General features: G+C 37.5%; 2 long non-coding RNA genes across 2 annotated transcripts; both read left to right on the top strand.

Annotated features, from left to right (window-relative positions):
* Positions 1 to 4,289: 4,289 nt before the first annotated feature.
* Positions 4,290 to 4,895, top strand: LOC125473231. The gene is made up of 3 exons (XR_007255091.1): positions 4,290 to 4,308; positions 4,445 to 4,529; positions 4,790 to 4,895. It is a non-coding gene; the product is annotated as an uncharacterized LOC125473231 (long non-coding RNA).
* Positions 4,896 to 15,555: 10,660 nt separating this feature from the next.
* On the top strand, positions 15,556 to 20,230 carry LOC125473078. The gene is made up of 2 exons (XR_007254995.1): positions 15,556 to 15,585; positions 20,044 to 20,230. It is a non-coding gene; the product is annotated as an uncharacterized LOC125473078 (long non-coding RNA).
* Positions 20,231 to 20,669: the final 439 nt, after the last annotated feature.

The raw sequence follows: 20,669 nt of genomic DNA, 5'->3' as shown, positions 1-20,669 counted from the left end.
TAAAATGAAACTTTTGGATGTCAAACATTAGTTTGGACAAAATATAAGAAATTTTTTTTATAGTTAACATATGTGTCACAAATATTAACAATATATGTCGATTTCAGCTTAAACTTAAAAAAATTTCTTTTTTTTTTAAATATTTTTATGAAAATATCAATTGTATCGAAAAAGTTTTAAATTCGGGTAACTTAGCGGGGTTGATGGCATAACGGACGTAATGGGTTTATTTTTTGTATTAAGTGTGATGACATAATGCGGGGGTGAAATGAGCAGTGTGTAACTGTTGATTACCCCATAAATGCCACTGTTAAGACGCACTCCTAATCGGATTTGAATCCTCGCTGGATCCCTTCCCTGAGGATTCTAAGGATCAACGAACACAGATCGTTGGTCAAAAATCGTGCTGTCACAATTTATTTCTTTTTTATATTTTTCACGTAAAACGATAATACTTTACTTTTAAAAATATAAAAAATATTTAATTAGAACCGCACGATTTTTTATCAACAATTCATGTTTGTTGATCCCTAGAATCCTTAGGAAGGAGATCCAGTTAGGATCCAAATCCCTCCTAATCAATGGGCTGCATGCGTGGGTAGTAATTTTATTAGCTGAGTTGCTGAGCATGGAATAGGTTAGGCTAGGGGTAGGTATGGTTTGATGTAGTTCGGTTTTGAGGTAAAATTAAAATTAAAATTGAAACTTATTACAGTTTGATTCGGTTCGGCTTGACAATGGGAACTGAAGTAAAACCGAATCGTTCAATTTGGTTCGGTTTAGTTTCAAAAAGTTTTGGTTTCGATTTGGACCTAACTTATAGGTCAATTAAAAAATAGAAAAACTAACGAAAAATCTAAAAAAACTTTAGTTTTAATAAAAATTGACAAATAAATGTGTAGTGAATAGTACTAGAAAAAGATAAAAATGTGGTTTTTCATTAAAAATGAATAGTATCAGGAGTATTTCATAAAAACTCCCTTAAAAATTAAGATACTTTATAGGCCTGCTTCGATTTGGGATTCTCAATTTAAAAAAAAAAAAAAATATATATATATATATATATATATATATATATATATATATAGTATTTTTAGTTTGTTTTGGCCCCCAAATGGGAAAGAAAAATAGTGTACAGTAAGTAAAACCAAAGTTGATAACCATTGTACTAAAATTCAAGAAAATATCTTTTAGATTTGTTTCAAAATCCAAAGTAAAAAACAAATCGCAGCAACCAATAATCACTCCAAATTCATGTATGGACTCCACCAAATAACCAATTACACCCCCAACACCTAATTTGCTAACTAAATTAAATAATATTTTGTATTATGCGGTTAGGTTTGGTTTCAATTCAGTACCAAATATTAGGAACTGAAACCAAACCGTCATTTTAGCTCTCGGTTCGGTTTCAAACCACAACACCCTTTCAAAACCGTAAAAACCTTGTAGAATATTACTCTCGTCATACTTAACCCCAACTAAAATAACAAGGGTTCGGACAATTTTGACCTCTCCATTTTGGCTTAAGTAAAGGGACCGGGGTAAGCAATAAGGGGTTTGGTATGGGGATTTTGATCTCATTCATGTATCATACGGTGTGTTGATTCCATTTAGGTGAGCGGTAATGAGGGGAAAGTGGAGTAAGCAAGCTTTAAGAGATAGGGGATGAGACCAAAATATGCATTGGTTGTTTCAAGACAGGTTGAGGACGTATGTGAAAGTACGAACACTTTTGTTTTTTCATACGATTTGTAAGACGCTAGTACTGATACAAAGTACTCCTCATCATTTATTTGTGTCCATCACTATACTGTACATGGTTCAAAATATTTAATGGGCTTGATCTCGGGCCCCAAGGGACAAAGAAAGCGGGAGAGACTCGCGTAGTGAGAGAGAGAAACAAAGAGCTAGTTCGGGAGTGTAAAAGACGGACCACCGGTCAATAGCAGGAGGTAAAATGGCCGCTCAATGTTACTATTGGTGCGAATAGTAAGAAGTCTTAGTCTCGAACCGATTCGGTCGGGGTTTACTATCCGATTTCATCTGTGTTTTGGTTTCAATTTACCAAAAGAAGCGGGTGGGGTTGTTAAATAGACTTGCCAAAAAGTCATTGGCAAAGATGAAATAACACGCTATTGTTTTATCCAAGGTCATGATCTTTGTCTTAAAAAGTTGCTCTCTGGATATTGGCCTTATTTAGGTGTTGAAGAATCATAATTCAAAGCATGTGGCCTACGTAAATGTTTTTCTACCTTAGGTCCTATAATGCTATTATTCTACTCTATTAGGTTTGCATTAAATTCTGGCTTCTACTAGAATATTGACTCATTTACATTTAATGCTATAATTGACTTGGCCACTCAAACAAACTCTAGCTACGCCCTAATTAGAACATTAACACATAAAACATTTATGGTGTTCCGAAGTACCATATATTTTAAGTATTTTAACTTTTAGATCTTAATTTTTATGTTTTTGATCAAAATTCTCATCATTAAAATGCTCTTAGTAATGAATACTCTAAAACACCATAAAAATATGTAAAAATATGTGAACTGTAGACATGTGTATTCTCTTCAAGAGTCACCAATTACTCATCAACTCTTGTTCAATGATGTGTTAAATAAAAAGCTTGTCAAGACATCACTTTTTTGGGGGTCAAACAAGACCTCACTTATTGATGATAAATAAGGTTGAAACTCACTACTTAGTGGTATAATTTAGTGCTGTTTATCTCTATTTATAAATGGTAGATCATAAGATTAACAGTTCCAAACTACCTTATTTTCGAATCATTGTATATGAAACTCTCTAATCAGGTAGTATCCACCTAGCCCATTGCTCATACCGCATTTTTCATTCGAGGATTGCACCATCTGTTTATTCATTCTACCACGCGACACTATTTAATTAATGTAAGTATACACAGGGATCCTACGATGGGGGTTGATTAAAAAAGTATCAAGCCTGAAAGGTTTGAGAGTAGTGAGGACGCGTCGTATAAGCTTAATCCTTTTGAGATGGGAATAAAGTAGGGTTGGGCAAACGGGCCTTAGGCCCGCGGGTAGGGGCGGGTATAGGCGGGTCGGGGCGGGTACGGGGCGGGTCCTGTTTTTAAATAGGGGAAAACGGGGCGGGGCGGGCCTAGGTTATGTCATTCTAGGGTCGGGCCGGTTCCAGAGTTATAGAAAAACGGGGCCCCGAACCGGCCCGTTTGTAATTGAAATGGACGGCCCAGATTGAATTTTTACAGACCTTCCAATCATGACCGTTGGTTTTAGGTTTACCCTAATAGTCTTTGTTGTTTGCTGCTCTCTCTCGATCGACCTCTCAACCTTTCCGTCTCTGTCTGACTCTCTCATCCTCGATTTTCTTCTTGAAGTCCGACATCACCTCACCGTCTCTGAAGTCCGACATCACCTCTCCGTCTCTGAAGTCCAACCTCACCTCGACCTCGATCTCTCCGTCTTTACTCTCTCTCGACCTCTCATCCTAGACCTAGGCACCTGCAGTGCACAACCCATCTTCCCGATTCTTGTTCACTCTTTCCCGACGACATCACCGCCGTCGTGATCACCAACACTCCATCGCCGTTGCCAGTTCAGGTGAATTCTTTAACCTCTTTTTTTTTTATTTATTTTTTTTATAATAGGTTCTTTAACCTCTGATCTGATCTGATGTATGTAATCTGTGCTCAATATATTGGGATGTTCATGTTTGTTCTTGCTGATTTGGTGGATTTTTTTGATTTTTTAGCTTGTTTTCAGTGAAAGGTAATAAACGTTAGTGTTGATTTTTCTCTGGATATCGATGTCTTATGGGTGCTACCTATGTGTTTGACTTTGAGCTAATACTGATGTTAACTTTCTAACTCAATACTGCATTGGTTCTGGCGTTTCCATCGAAAGAATCGTCTTTTTAAGTTGATTTTGGCATCTCGATTCATTCGGTTATGCGATAATTGTTAGACCCTTTGATAGAAGTAGTTGTTCCTTGATTAACGTACATTAGGAAACAGTCTTCCAAATGACAGTTGTATTAGCACCTCTTTGAAGATATTTCGTTGTGAAAAGTTTGATACAGAAAGGTGACTTTCATATATATATATATGCATATATTAGTTAGAACTTTAGAACCACCACCCGAAGGCATATATCTTCTTAGCATCAATCACTATAGTTTCTTTTCTGAGTTGTTTTGCGTTTTCGTTGCAGGATAATTTTCTTTCCACTTTGGATATTTCATGCAGTTGTTGCCCGAGGAAGATTCTCATTACCTGCTTCTTCTGTTCCACACGGTCGTCATGTATGTCATTGTGTTTCTTTACAGTTGGTAGATTATTTGCATTACACTGATACCCTGTGTGGTTTGAATACAAAAGACTAAAATTTGTCATTTATAATTGTGAATCTGCACCACTAAGATTTTCTCTGTTGTACAGTGAGCACCATGTCATGCTGTTGTTGCCACACCATTGCTAGTTGCATTTGAGTTGCTCCTTTGTATATATCTTGAAAGTGTTTCCGGTACGCACCCTACTCCTTGCTTTTATCCTTGAAAAAAATGATTTTGGGGACTGATACGGTGATGCCTACTTTCATGGGTCGGAAATGCATGCAGAAGATGTTGACCCTAATGAAGTTTATTGATTTTTCTTTTAATGCATCAAACTGTGAACTCTGTACTGAGCTGTTATGCTTTAAAATGCCCTGTTACTAGAAGGATTTCATCTTTGCATAATAGAATGAGTCCTAGTGCAAGACCCTGATTAGTTATATCTTTGCAGTTCATGGTTTTGCAGCTGTCAACTTGAAGGTTGTCTTTCTACCCTTACTGGCCTTTGAAGTAATTATTCTAATTGACAATTTCAGGTATCTCCTTTGACATTTACTCTTTTGTATCTCATATTTTAGTATAAGTTTTATTCTAAAGTGATAGTTTATATGGCTTTGATAAAATTTATCTTCTACGTTAACAAGTCTTCAAGGAAATATAAATTAATGGGATTAGAAGTTAGGACCTGTATGCAATGCAAGAATGAGAACCGAGGCCTTCTGCCTGCATATATATATATATATATATATATATATATATATAATATAATACATATACATATACATCTCACACACACACACACAGTGACACACACAATAAGTACTTGGCCAATATTGCAGAAAACAGTTTCTTTAGCAGCTGCATGTTACTGCCCTACACACGATTTGAATTTTGAAATCTGAATTCTGATTGCATTTACTTGCATTGCTGCATTTCCAAGAATATTATATGCATTTTCTTGATTGTTTGGGAATTGGTTTCAGATTCCGGAGCCACTTATTACTGAGAAAGTTTGGAAATTGGAAGATTTTGAATCATATCCTGCTTGCTTACTGGTGAGTTCTTGGTTTGGAACTTTGGATGGTTATTTTTTGTTTTGGATGGTTATTTTTTGTTTGGATGGTTATATTTTGTTTGCTTACATATACATCTCACACACACATTACTGCTGCATGTTACTGCTGCATGTTATTTTTATTGGATGGTTACATATACATCTCACACACACATTACTGCAGCATGTTACTGCTGCATTGGATGGTTATTTTTTATTTCTTGGTTTGGTGAGTTCTTGCTTACTGCTGCATGTTACTGGCCTGCACACGATTTGAATTTTGAAGTACATGAGAAAAACTGCAAGTGCATGCATGCTGCTGCATGTACTTTAAATTATGTCTACTAGATTATTTGCTATTTTATTTACATGGAGATTATGCTTTTTTGGGTTTAAATTATGTATAATGTGTAGATTATGCTTACATGGAGATTATGCTATTTTATTTGATTAATGAATATAGTTCCATTATTTAATTTTTACAGATTTTTACATAATGTCTCAATCTCAAAGTCAAAGTACCCCTAGTAGTACTAATGTAGCATCATCTACGGCTACATCACCATGTCCTCCACAACCCACACAGTCAAAACCATCAATGCCTCCCCCAAACCCCTCATCCTCCAGAAAAAGAAAAGCACCACCTATTCCAAAGACAAAACAACCAACTATAATAGCTTCACTAGAGAGATCTTCTTCTGAGAGATCTTGGGTTTGGGATCATGTCACTAAGTGTACCGTCTCGGAAATACAAGAAGTAGAAAAGGATGGAAAGAAAGAGAAGGTGGAGGTACAAGTATTGAAGGCTAAGTGTAACCATTGTAGCGCCCTTTTTGCATGTGATACTAGTGGGGGTGGGACTAGTACTTACATTAAACATATCAATAAACATTGCAAGTCATATAAACCAACTGATGAGTTGCAAAAGGTTCTAGGTAGTTCTGGACCTTCTGGGGATGTCAAAAACATGCTTGTTGCTAAAGGGTGGAGCCAAGAAGAAAGTGTGGAAGGTATTATTGAGTTTATTGTGATGGAGGAGGTACCTTTTAGTATTGTGGAGAGTGAAGGGTTTAGGCGGATGATGTGCAAAGTCCAGCCTAGATTGCATGTTCCATCTCGGAGAACTATCGTGAGGGAGTTATTCAGTATGTATGATAGCATGAAAGAGCAGTTAAAAAAGGAGATACACAATCATAGAGTGAGCTTGACTACCGATACATGGACAAGTGTTCAAAATTTGAACTACATGGTGCTAACTGCTCATTTTGTGGATGATGATTGGAATATGCACAAAAGGATTCTAAACTTTTGTTTGATTTCAAGTCATGAAGGCAAAGAAATAGGGAAGATGATTGAGCAATGTTTGGTTGAGTGGGGGATTGAAAAGGTAATGTGCATTTCAGTTGACAATGCATCGGCTAATAAGGTGGCAATTGAGTATGTTGTTCGTAAAATGCAGAAATGGCCTAATAGTAAAGTGATTATGAATGGCAAGTTTATGCATGTGAGGTGCTTAGCTCATATTATCAACTTGGTAGTGAAACATGGGTTGAAAAGATTAGAGACAAGTGTGGATGCTCTTAGAAATGCCGTGCGGTTTGTGAGATCAAGTCCCCGAAGGTTAAGTTATTTCAAGAAATGTGTGGAGAATGAGAAGTTGGATAGTAGGGGTCTAGTTGTTATGGATGTGCCTACTAGGTGGAATAGCACATACATGATGCTAGAATCTTGCTTGAAGTTTAAAAAAGCATTTGAAAGGATGATCGAAGATGATGAAGCCAATATATACACCACCTATTTCAGTGAAAAGGTGTTTAGTGATGAAGGAGAAGAAGTGGCGGGTAAAGGGAGGATTGGACCACCTAAGGAGGAAGATTGGGATAGTGCAGAAGTGTTTGTGAAATTTTTAAAGGTCTTCTATCTTGTAACTTTGAAAGTTAGTGCAACTAAGTATCCCACAGCTAACACAGCTGTTCATGATGTCATTGCTGTGGAAAACGAGATAGAAAAACTTTTTTTGCCTGAATATATGCAAACTGGAGGACCTGCAGAGTTGGTGCTACGTGATATGGCATTCAACATGAGAGCCAAATATCGAAAGTATTTTGGTTCAATTGAGTCCCTTAATCAAATATTTGTAATTGCCCTTGTCTTAGACCCAAGGTTCAAATTGAGGCACTACATGCACTTGTGTAGAAAGCAATTACAACTTCTTGATGAAGAGATTGAACAAAAAAGTAATCAAGTGAAGACATTGTTGAAGACAATGTGTGATGAGTATGCTAGTCAAGCTTTCGATTCACAAACACAACAAAAGGGTCGAGAAGATTTAGTTCTTGACACTTCTTCTTCAAGGGTAAAACAATCATCTTCTAGTGTGCCAACAGAAAATCCAATGATATTTAGTCAAATCATGGATGATTGGGAAAAGGAACTAGAAGACACCGAGGATATTGCGCTTGCACATGAGGTGGATAGGTATCTCCTTGACACTGTAGAGAAAGTACCACATGGTTCACAATTTGATGTTTTGAAATGGTGGAAGTTGAAAGGGAGGACCACATATCCTACACTTGCTTTGATAGCGAAAGATGTCTTGCCAATTCAAGTGTCAACAGTTGCCAGTGAGAGTGCATTTAGTGGAGGAAAGAGAGTAATTGATCCTTGTAGATCGTGTCTCCTTCCTCAAACAGTGGAGTCATTGATGTGCCTTCAAAATTGGATAAGAAGTGAACCAATTGGCAGCATTGAGTATGAAGCAAGTCCCGCGGAGCTTGAATTTTATCAAGAGTGTGAAGAAGGTAATTATCTTGTTTTTTATAGTTTGGTTTATAACTTTATATTAATTGGTTTACAATTAACGGTTGTTCTTTGTTGTAGAATATAAAAGAAAAAGAGCAAATACTATATCTACAAGTTCAACAATCTCATCAAGTGTTCCTGAAATTGAAACAACTCAAACGAATAAAGGAAAAGGAATTGCGGTAATATTTTAAACTCAAATGAATAAACTTTAAATTTCAATAATTCAATTTGAATGAGGATAGATAATATGATGTTGGATGTTAAAAATGTCATGTTTATATTCTATTTTTGTTTACAGATTCAATGAAGATTGTTGTTGGAACTTGGGTGTTGGAACTTGGATTTTCGGATATTTTGTATGTTGATTTAATTTTTAGATGTTGAAAGATGTAATATTATTATTTTGAATGTATTGTTAATTTATAAACTTGGATGTTGGACTTTGTATTTAGATTGGATGTGAATAATGGTGAATTTGTGCAAAATATGCGTAAATGCAGTTGCAATCTGTGCAAATCTGTGCAGTTTGCAATCTGTGCAGTTTTGTGCAGATTGCAAACTGTGCAGTTTGCAATCTGTTCAAATCTGTGCAGATTGCAAACTGTGCAGTTTGCAATCTGTGCAGTTTTGTGCAGATTGCAATCTGTGCAGATTGCAATCTGTGCAGTTTGCAATCTGTGCAGATTGCAATCTGTGCAGTTTGCAATCTGTTCAAATCTGTGCAGATTGCAATCTGTGCAGTTTGCAATCTGTTCAAATCTGTGCAGATTGCAAACTGTGCAGTTTGCAATCTGTGCAAATCTGTGCAGTTTGCAATCTGTGCAGTTTTGTGCAGATTACAAACTGTGCAGTTTGCAATATGTGAATATGTACAATTTTTTTTTTCTTTCAAACAACCAAAAAAAAAAAAAAAAAAAAAAAAAAAAAAAGACCCGTGGACCCGGCCCGAACCGGCCCGTTTCAACCGGGCCGGGTAATGTCCGGTTCTTATATTGAAAAATGTAATCCCCGGCCCGGCCCGCCCCGTTTCCTTTGAACTTAGGTCCGGTCCGGTCCCTTCAAAATTGGGCCCGGCCCGGCCCGTGCCCAGCCCTAGAATAAAGGCATGCTCTGGTGTTGGCATGGCCCATTGTGTGTTTTGTGTCAAACTTGACACAATTTTAACATGCGATATGAACTCGATGTCATGTACAAAAATTTTAGGCCCAATGATTTGCAAGTTAATAAAAGTAGTCCATGAATTTGTACATCATCAATTATTTTTGTCATTTTGTGAAAAATTACTATTACGTAAAGTTAAAATGACAAAAATACTCTCAATTGTTGTGGTCTATTTTATTTGACAGGAAGAGAGAGGATCGGCGGCACAGAGAGAGAATAGAGAGAGGTATGTTTGAAGGGTTGTGTAGAGGATGTGTTATTCCCCCTACGTAATGTCTTTATTTATAGTAATAAAGGAGGGAAGAAATCCTTCTCCTCCATGTACTACAAGTCCTAATAAGGAAGAATAATTAGAATCAAATATAATCTAGGATTTATACAATCACACTTAAATAAGATGTTTATAACACTCCCCATTGAGTGTGTAACTACTCAAGTAGATTCGGCGTCATGTAGAGTTGAGGAAGTTGACTCGTCGACACTGATTTTGAGAACACGCTAGTCTCAAATAAGGTAGGAACTTGCATAAGGAAGTAAGTCTCACAAAAAACCCAAGTAGAGACAAAATCCATAGTCTAAGGAAAAATGCGTGAGAAATGCAAAGTCAAATGAAACGTCTACGGGACATCATCAGGGATATGATCAACCCAAGGTGGGTGTCTCGTCAAAACCTCGTTAAGTAGCAAAAACCAAGTGGGAAAAATGTTCTTAATCGTAGAGAAAAATAATACATTAAGATCAAGCAAGTATAATTCAGGATACTCCTCCTGAGTTTGACATAAATCTAAAGAGAACTAACAATGTTACAACTCAAAAAGTTTACATATACAAATTCCTTGAACAAGCTTCTGAAATGTCGCATTCGGTAACGATTTGGTGAAGAGGTCAGCCAACTTGTCTTATAAACGGATTTGTGTGAGTTCAATCTTCTGATGCTCTTATTGTTAATGTGAGAAGAAAAACTTTGGTACTGTGTGCTTGATGTTGTCTCCTTTGATGTAACCATTCTTGAGCTGTTCGATGCATGCTGCGTTGTCTTCATAGATCATCATCACGACGTCAACGACAAGGTAAAGATCGCAGAAGCTTCGAATATGGCCCACAACTGCTTTCAGCTAGAAGCATTCCCGAGTTGCTTCGTGCAACGTGAGAATTTTAGCATGGTTAGACGAAGTGGCAACTAAGGTCTGTTTAGTTTACCTCCAAGAGATTGCGGTGCCTCCAATGGTAAAGATATCACCCGTTTGAGATTAGATAAGTATCTTGCCTCGACATAACTAACAAGGTGAGAATCGACTCGAGATAAGAGGGTCCAGTATCACTCGAGGATCCGTAGAGATAGGACAAGCCCAGATCCCTGGTACCCTTAAGGTAGCGGAAGATGTCTTTGACACTAGTCTAGTGTTTGCGTGTTGGTGCATTACCGTATCTTGCCAACAGATTAACAACGAAGGAGATGTCGAGTTTAGTGCATTGAGCTAAGTACAATAAAGTGCCTATCGCACTTAGATAAAGAACTTTAGGCTCCAAAATTTCTTCATCATCCTCTTTCAGATGGAAAGGATCTCATATTGCATCTAGCGATCGAACGACCATATGAGTACTTGAAGGCTTCACTTTATCTTCGTTAAAGCAGTGCAACACCTTTTGGGTGTAGTTCAATTGAAGTATTAAGACTTCATCCGAATGGTGCCCTATCTTGAGATTGATACAGTATCCAATATTTCCTAGATCTTTCATCTTAAATTTCGACTTCAGGTGCACGACAGTTCTCTAAAGCTCTTCAGGAGTTCTGATGAGGTTTATGTCATCAACATATACTGCAACAATCGCAAAACTGAAATGTGACTTCTTAATGAACACACAAGAGCATAGTTAGTTGTTCACATATCCCTAATTCATTAAATACTCATTCAGAATGTTATACCACATTCTTCCGGATTACTTCAAATTGTAGAGTGAACGCCTCAGCCGAATTGAGAGTGTGTTATGGGGTTTGGAAATATTTGATGTCACATCCCAATCTCGGCTTTGCCATAGCACGATATTGTCCACTTTGGACCCTGACCACGCCCGCGCGGTTTTGTTTCTGAAAACTTACACGAGAACTTCCCAGTGGGTCACCCATATTGGGAATGCTCTCGCCCGAACTCGCTTAACTTCGGAGTTTCGATGGAAATCGAAGCTAGTGAGTCCTTAAAAAGCCTCGTGCTATATGAATGTGGCATGTACATATAAGGTACATCACCCCCTCTCTGTTGGTCGATATGGGATGTTACAATCCACCCCTTTAGGGGCCCAATGTCCTCGTCGGCACATTCGCACCACACGGCAGAGTGGCTCTGATACTATTCTGTCACATCCCAGTCTCGATTCTGCTGTAGCATGATATTGTCCGCTTTGGGCCCTGACCACGCCTTCACAATTTTGTTTCCGGGAACTTACACAAGAACTTCCTAGTGGGTCACCCATCCTGGGAATGCTCTCACCCGATCTCGCTTAACTTCGAAGTTCCGATGGAACCCGAAGCCAATGAGTCCCCAAAATACCTCGTGCTATATGGAGGTAGGCATGTATATATAAAGCACATCACCCCCTCTTCGTTGGTCGATGTGGGATGTTACATTTGATTCAATCAATGTAAGTTCTTTGGGAACTTTCATATAAATTTTCGTATCAAGATCCCCATAGAGATACACAGTTACTACGTCCATCAGTTGCATACTTAGTTTTTCGGAAACTACCAAATTGATAAAATAGCGAAAAGTAATCACATCCATAACGGGATGAATAAGTTTCGTTATAGTCAATCCTAGGGCGTTGTGAGAAGTCTTGCGCAACAAGACAAGCTTTGTAACGCAGAATTTCATTATTCTCATTACACTTCCAAACAAAAACTCACTTGTAGCCAACGAGCTTCACATGTGGAGGAGTAAAAGTCACAGGTCCAAACACCTTACATTTCGCAAGCAAATCAAGTTCGACTTGGATTACTTGTTTCCAGTCAACATTCATCAATGGAACATGGTTCAATGTTATCGCTCAACATGATCTCAGTAGCTATTGCATATGTTAATGCATCATCGACAATCATCTCATTTCTACACCAAACATCATCCAAGCGAGCATAATGGACCGAAATCTCACGATTCTCTGGTGGATTCATCTCTTCAATGACGCTTCTGTAATCTAGAATTTCCTCATGAATTGGATAGAACGAATAAGCGACAGTCGGATTCACGGTAGGCTCTTCAAGGGCCTGTGTCGTAGGTTTCCTCTTTCGGGGGTGTGAATCATTTGAACCAAGTAAGCTGCCACGGTTATATGTAGGGACAGAGGGTTGGCTAGCCACTAATGTAAGTGGATCGGCCAAAGTAAGGTCTCGAGCCTCCAGGAGGAAGTTTGTCGTACATTTGGTACATCTATCTTTGCAGGTACATTCGTAGCTGGAATATGTGATCTTGTTACTTGCTCTAGATCTGTGAAAGCTTCTGGCATGCTCTGAGCTACACTCTGAAGATTTAATATACACTGCACTTCAGTTTCAAACTGAGCAGTGCGGGGATCTAAATAAGAAAATGGGAGTCGTCCAAGATAATTTGCGTCGTTCTTAAAAAACGATGAGGTTCTTATCTTCCCCTAACAACGTGAAGACTGTCTCATAGAAGTGACAATCTGTGAAACGAGCGGTAAACAAATCGCCTATCAAAGGTTCTAAGTAACGAATGATCGAAAGAGAATCATATCCTACATAGATTCCCATCATTAGCTAAGGCCCTATTTTTGTACGTAAGGGCGACAAAATCAGCACATAGACAACACAACCAAAAACATACAGATGCGATATGTCGGGTTCGTATCTGGTAACCAACTGAAGAGCCCTATATGGTTGGGTCGCAGCAAACCTCAGGTGGACCAACATGGCTGCGTGCAATATTGCATAGCCCCAAGCAGCGATCGGGAGCTTGGTACGTATGATCAACGATTGAGCAATCATTTGTAAGTGTTTAATACATGCCTCTACTAAGCCATTCTGGGTGTGAACATAGGGTACTGGATGTTCAACTTCAACCCCAAACAACATGCAATAGTCATCAAAAGTTTTAGATGTGAATTCTCCAGCATTATCCAATCGAATAGATTTGATCGGATAATCAGGGTGGTGAACCTTGAGCTTGATAACCTGAGCCAACAATTTGGATAATGTAGCATTCCTTGTGGATAACAAGCATACATGTAACCAATGTGAGGAAGCGTCAACCAAAACCATAAAAGTTCTAAATGGTCTGCAGGGATGGTTAATCGGTCCACAAAAGTCCCCCTGAATTCTTTATAGAAAAATAAGAGGATTTGAGTGAATCTTGTCAAAAGAAGACTTAATAATAAGTTTTCCCATTAAGTAGGTTTGACATGCAATTCCTGGAATCAAACCTAAACTTTGGGTTAATGGATGCGCGTGTGATGATTTGAAGATACAACGCATTGCTGTTCGTCTAGGATGTCCCAAATGATCATGCCAAAGTGTAATTTCGTGTGCGGTCTCTGAGGTAGGGCCGGCTGTTGGAAATATGCCCTGAAAGTCAATCTTTGGAAGAAACCTTTCAGGACAATGAATTGATGTATATATGACTCTTATACATCGGAAGGCAAAGATACTAATTAGGATTATCTCAATGAACGAAATATGTCCTAAATAGTGAATCCATGGACAATGGATCGATGGAAGAAGTAACCTAATGATGTTAGACTACATAGACCTTCTTCTCATAACCATCATGTCCAAAAAGGTTCCTGGTCATAAGGATTGTCGGAGGGATACTGACAATCCATAGACTGGTACATACTATGTCCGCTTCAATTGGAATGATGGAAAGTCTCATCCCATTCGTGTAGCGACACTAAGACAAGCATGTAGGTGCTCATTAAGGGAATGAGTTCACTGAACACAATCGAACGAGAGTACTTGCATGGAGGTCTACTCACATGTCAAGCAAGTAACTCTAATGGTTGAAATAATGTAAGTAATCCTTTGACCTGAGGCATCGTCGTTGTCTTGTGGTTAAGTACTTAATCTTTGATTATGTTAAAGTCATTCCATTCGAGAGTGTCCAAGGCATCGTTGGGGTTAAGCCACTTAGCCATGAAGGCAAGTGAATGCGCAACAAGGAATCTCTAATCCTCGATAAGAGAGGATGAATACTCTAAGATATGATTCGGGAATCTTCGGCCGAAGTATCGATCGTAATAAAGGAAAGCGTTCCTATACGTCTCAAATGAATCGTATAAGAAGGAATAATCACATTAGGGGTTTGACATTATAAATCCATACCCTAGTAATGTGATTGAGAGTATTGTTTTAGAGAAGGATCGAATTACATTGTAATTCCAACTGAATAGGTTCTCCGAATAACTTCTACATTAGCTTGGGTAGCCATGATATATGGTTAGATGTCACTCATGGCTTGTGAGTTCTTCTAGATGATTAAATGTAGTCATTAAAAGGAAGGTGAATTAAAAGTAAGTTTTAATTCACTAAGTGATTGGATAATCAATTGGATTGGTGCCAATCACCTCACTGCCTTGCTAATTAGAACCTAAAAGGTTGTTCACCAATACACTCTTGTAGTGAGTAACTAATGGATGAAGGAAATAATTAATTGGATTAATTAAGTGTTTTGATTAATTTAGAAAGTCTAAAGAAATCATAAAAGCGATAAAGATCGTTTTGGGCTTAAAGAAACGTTCGGGTTTAATTGGGCCCATTGGGCTTTTATTCAAGCATTGGATGACTTGAAATAATTAAAAGCCCAAAGCCCAAACCAAACATCAAAGGCCGGCCAAAGAGAAGGGAGAGAGTGGGTCAATTGTTGACTTGTTTCTTTATGTAATAAAAGGAACATTATGATGAAACATGAGTTAGGGTGTTAGGTGGTTCATAATACACAAAAGAAAAGGAAAATCTCTCTCTCTCCAACCTCAAAGGCCGGCCACCAAAGGGAAATTTTAGCTAATCATCTTATCACCCTTTGGTTAATTCCTTCATCTTTCTCATTACAAAGTGGGTGAGGATCTTTAGAGGTTTTCATATCTTTGGAAACTTGAAGAGGACCTAGGAGCACTCATTCTCAACAAAGTGGAGGAGGCAAGGAGGGAGGCTAGGCTCAAGGAGTTCAAGGAGCAAAGAGCTTGGAGGTGCTCAATCCTTGGTCTTAGATCTAGATCAAGAGGTATAAAACTACTCCTAAACTTTGTTCTTCAATAAATTGTTTTTGATGCATCATATATAAACCTATGCATCTTGAAGGGGATTTGCATGGCTATAGCTTTGATAAAATGTATGACATGCTTCCGTTGCTTTCGTATATAAATTTTAAATTGTATATGCATGCTAGTCACTAGAAATCCCACATAAATCTCATATTTTCCCTTCAAGTGGTATCAGAGCCAAAGGTTTATGTATGATGTGTCCTTTTAGATTTTATGCATATGGGTTTTAATTTTATGTATGTCATATTATTGCTTCATTCAAAATATGTTTATCTTTTGTTTTTTCAAAGTGTTGAAAAATTGTAAATCAAAAGTTGAAAAAGGATATGCAAGAAAAGTGTTTTTGATGCATGAATGAAGTTTGAGTTTAAATTGTTTTTCATTCAAAATATGTTTATCTTTTGTCTTTTCAAATGTTGAAAAGGTGTGTCAATAGTTGAGAAAGATATGTATGCAAAAATGTTTTGGATGCATGAATGAAAAGAGGGTTTAGAAACAAAAATTTTTGGGGTTTTATTCCTCAAAGGGGGTTCGGCTAAATGGGGATTTTTTGTTAGTGTTCGTGTTTTGTTTTGAACCTCACACACACACTTTGAAGCTAGAAAGTAGTGATCTTGTCACTTTTGTTTTTTGGGTTTGAAAAATCACCAAGAACATACAAATCTTGAAAATATGTTCATGGTTTTGTTCTTGGTGTTCATGGTTTGGTTTTTGGTGAAAATGGTTTTACATGCATTGTTTTGTGGTTATGGATGATGTACATACCATCCATAGCCTACACCAAAATTTAAATTAATACCTAGAATTGTCTAGATATATATTTCCATCATTCTTTTTCCCTAAAGTCCTTAAAGCAAAAATAAGTGACAAACAAGATGTATTCTTTTTCTTCTTTAAGTTGAAATAATGCAAGGTGGGTGAGACCTACCCACTTCCCCCTTCATTTGGCCGGCCAACTCAAGTGATTTTCCCACTTGAGGGTCCTTTTGTAATCATGAAAAGTTTGGTATTACTTTTAGTATTTATGGTTTGACCCCTAACTTTTTCATATTTGCATTTAGACCCCTACTATTTAAAAATTGAAATGTTTGATTTTAATTTTGTTTAATGTTTAAACTCATCATTGAATTATGCCCATATGCACTAAATCTAATTGTTTATATGTTGCATTCCATTTGATTATTTAATATGATTAAGTAATTAGAAAATGGGTGACTATGGACTTATGCCTTAAACGATAATTGAGCTATGAGATAAGGCGCTAAAATCAAATTGTTTGTACCTTGGGAATGTGTTTTAATTACTGTTTCAATTGGACCTTGTCACGTTTCAACATTAATCTATCTCTCCCTCTTAGTATGTGTAATTTGTAGGAATTTGTAAAAATCGGTTTGTAATTCTTATTACTTCTTAATCTCTTTTAGTTAGTTGATTCCCTCTAGTGCTAGACTAGAGTTTCTTTAACTATTGGTAAGGAGACATTGAAGGAATATTTGTGAAAAACATGTTCATTTAAGCAACATCAATAGCATGCAATTAACAATTAAGGCGGAATCATGCTTGTATGCACTTAAAACAAAACATTTACCATGAAATTCAAAGCCTAGTAGATAGGTGAACCAAGACTCAACTCAAAACAAAGTGAGTTGAGAAATCAATACCTTTGTAGATTCCTCTTTGCATAAGCAAAGGCTAATCACCCAAAGAGAGGGCTTTCATTCCTTGCATCTTAGATCCATGGATTTGGATGGATGAAAAGGTTTCTCCAAGTTCCCAAAATTGAGAACCTCTAATGATTCATCACCAAGGCATAATGAAGAAGAAATGAGTGACCTTGGAGGAGTTTGATTGCTAGATGATCCCTCCAAGGTGGCCTAAATTTTAGAGAGAAATGAGAGCTTGTGTTCTCATCCTTTCCCCAAAAATTACCATATGTAAATTTTAGGCTATAAAGTCATTTATATAGTCCCTTCAAATAAGTGACCTAATGGACCAAAAGCCCTATTCTTCTAACATGGCAAGCCTATAGGGTTTATTGGGCTTTCAAGCCCTTTGTTTATTCAAGTTGTCATACAACTTGAGTTAATGGGCTTGACATTCAAATCCCATTGGGCCTTGCGGCCCAAAACTAACCCGAGGTCTTTAACGAACTTATTCGTTTGATTAATTAACATATTAATTAATCCTAGCCTTAGATAAATAATTAAACCATTTAATTATTCTTACTCATCTCCGTTGTTTCTTCAAACTCTACCTTACTCGGTGAACGATCCATTAGGTTCCTTTTAGCGAGGCAGTGGGCGATTAAAACTCTTTCTAATCGATTGTGAATTGAAACTTACTTTCAATTCTCCCGTTAGTGATAATACACTTTTAGGGCTTCCACAAACCATGGTTGACGCCTAGCAGCATGTCATGGTTACCCAAGCTAATCAGAAGAGGTGGAGAACCTATTCAGTTTTAGGATTACAAATGCAATACGGTCTTTCTCTAATACAATACTCTTGACCACATTGTTTGGTTTGATAGTTTATTCATGTCTACTATCCAATGTGAGTCTTGTGCTTATATGATTACCTTGAATGTGATTTGGAACACATTCCTAAATCTCATTCATACTTTGGCCAAAGATTCTTAATCATATCATAGAGTATTCTCCCTCAAACAGTTTGAAGGTTAGAGATCCCTTGTTGCACATTCACTTGCCTCCATGGCTAAGTGGCTTAACCCCAACGATGCCATGGACACCCTCCTGATGGAGTGACTTTGACATAATCAAAGATTAAGGACCTAACCACAAGACAACTGTGATGCCTCAGGTCAAAAGACTAATTTGCATTATCCTAACCATGAGTTCTCATGTGACATGAATATGAGAACTCTTCGTTGATCGTGTTCAGTGAACTCATTCTCTATTGAGCACCTACGTACTTGTCTTGATGTCACACACACCAATGACTCGAGACTAGTCACTCTTCCTGAGAGAAGACATAGCACGTACTGATCTTAACGGACTGTCAATGCCCAATTGACAATCCTATGATCAGGAACGTTTAGGATGTGTCAACGAAAGAATGGTCTCATGAATCTAACTTCTTTAGATCGCATTCTTCCAATCACATATTCCTTGGACTTATCGTTTAAGCATATAACATTTATATGAGACGGCTCAAACAATAATGTTTGCCCTTAATATTAAACTAGATTAGTTTAACATGTGAAATGTCCATAAAGTATCATCATATGATTGGTTTTAGGGCACATTTCCAACAGACATAACTAAAAGAGGGTTTTGACATGAGATTCAAGATTAAATGGGTCCAACGCCCTAATAAGCAATGAATGATTGTCTTTCATTTCTAATGGCTCAATGAAAATGTTTTAATTGGATTGAAAAGCACGTAATTAAAATGACACAACCTCCCCGAGATCTTATTCAACAATGTTGGCTCGTTGTTGCAATAACCCAATAAGTCCATGGTCATCCAAGAGCCTAAGATAACTATAAAGTCCAATTTCAAAGGATTGCAAAAACCGTAGTAGTAGTAGTTACTTCCAATATTTGAAAAATTCGTTTTTGATATTGATTTGTTTTTCTTAAAACAAATAGTGGAAGTATCATACGCTACTAAACTATAATGATTTCAATTAGTAGTTATATATATCTCCAATATTTTGAAAAATGTTTTGATATTGATTTGTTTTATGAAAACGAATAGTGGGGATATCATATGCTACTAATTTCATTAACTTTGGACTAGTAGTTGTAATAGGACAATTTATTTGAATATGTTTAAATAAATAAAATTGATGAGACCTTAAAATCCCTCAACAAACGAATATTAAGTTGATAAACGAGAGATGTTTTGAACATTTCTTCGTAGGCCTTCCACCGTGGTGGGCTCCAATCGTTTGTGACTTGTACACCGGCTTCACCCTATCATGGGGGAGTACAAAGTGCATGCTTACACTCAGGAGGAGTCCATAAACATATGATGAGGTAAGTGTAGGCAACGAGGATAGCCAACATCGTATCATCGTGAGGTTATTCTTGAACCCCTACATGAACTAAGCATGGTGGGAATAACTTAACTAAGTGCAATAATGCCAACATCGTATCATTGTGAGGCAACATTCTCTAGAGGCCAAACTAGATGGGTAATTACAAGAGTTGTAAATGGGTAAGTGTACCCTCTCATTATTATTTTTGCTAGCCAGCATCGTATCATCGTGAGGTGGGCTTGGTAATAGTGAGCCTCCTATAACCTGCTAGGAGCTTTCTTTGAAATCTCCCGGATTCCATCTTGAGGGATATGGAATTTGCCAAAAATGGTGGGTGGTGTCATTCGGTTTAAAGACCCGAATCGTGTGACTTAATCAACAATCAAACTAATTTATTTTATTGTTTATGTATTTAGATATGGTTGGAAGCACATTCGCGAAAATACTCGACAAACATTGCCTAGAGGGGCACAATTTCCCATCATGGTATCGTAATGTCAAGATTCTCCTAACATTGGAGAAGATTGTTTACGTACTAGACAAAGCTCCACCTGACATACCTCTTGGCCCTGAGGCCACAGAGGATGAACGTGCTAAGTATGACAAGCACGTTGAGGATGATACACAAGCCAAGTGCTATCTGTTGGCTTCCATGAATGAGGAGCTACAGAGACAGCACGAGGGCATGGACAGTGCATTTTCCATAATACTCCATCTTACGGAGTTATATGGTGAAGGAACGCGCAACCGTCGCTTTAACACTGTTTGTGAACTTGTGAAGACCAAGATGGTCAAAGGGGCTCCAGTGCATCAACATGTACTGAAGATGATAGGATTCATAGAACAACTGGAGAACCTAGGTACTCCACTTGACGGGGAATTGGCCCAGGACTTTATATTGGCTTCTCTTCCTGATTCATTTTCGCAGTTCGTAATGAACTACAATATGAATAAAATAGATAGTACTCTCTCTGAGTTACTAAACATGTTAGTAACTGCTGAGAAGACTATGAAAGAGAACGTTGTAGGGACTGTTGCAGTA

The sequence above is a fragment of a genome, unplaced genomic scaffold (assembly GCF_019419815.1).
Source record: "Pyrus x bretschneideri cultivar Hongxiangsu unplaced genomic scaffold, Pyrus_bretschneideri_v1 Contig8, whole genome shotgun sequence".
Taxonomy (NCBI): domain Eukaryota; kingdom Viridiplantae; phylum Streptophyta; class Magnoliopsida; order Rosales; family Rosaceae; genus Pyrus; species Pyrus x bretschneideri.
This window is presented reverse-complemented; position numbering and strand designations above follow the sequence as displayed.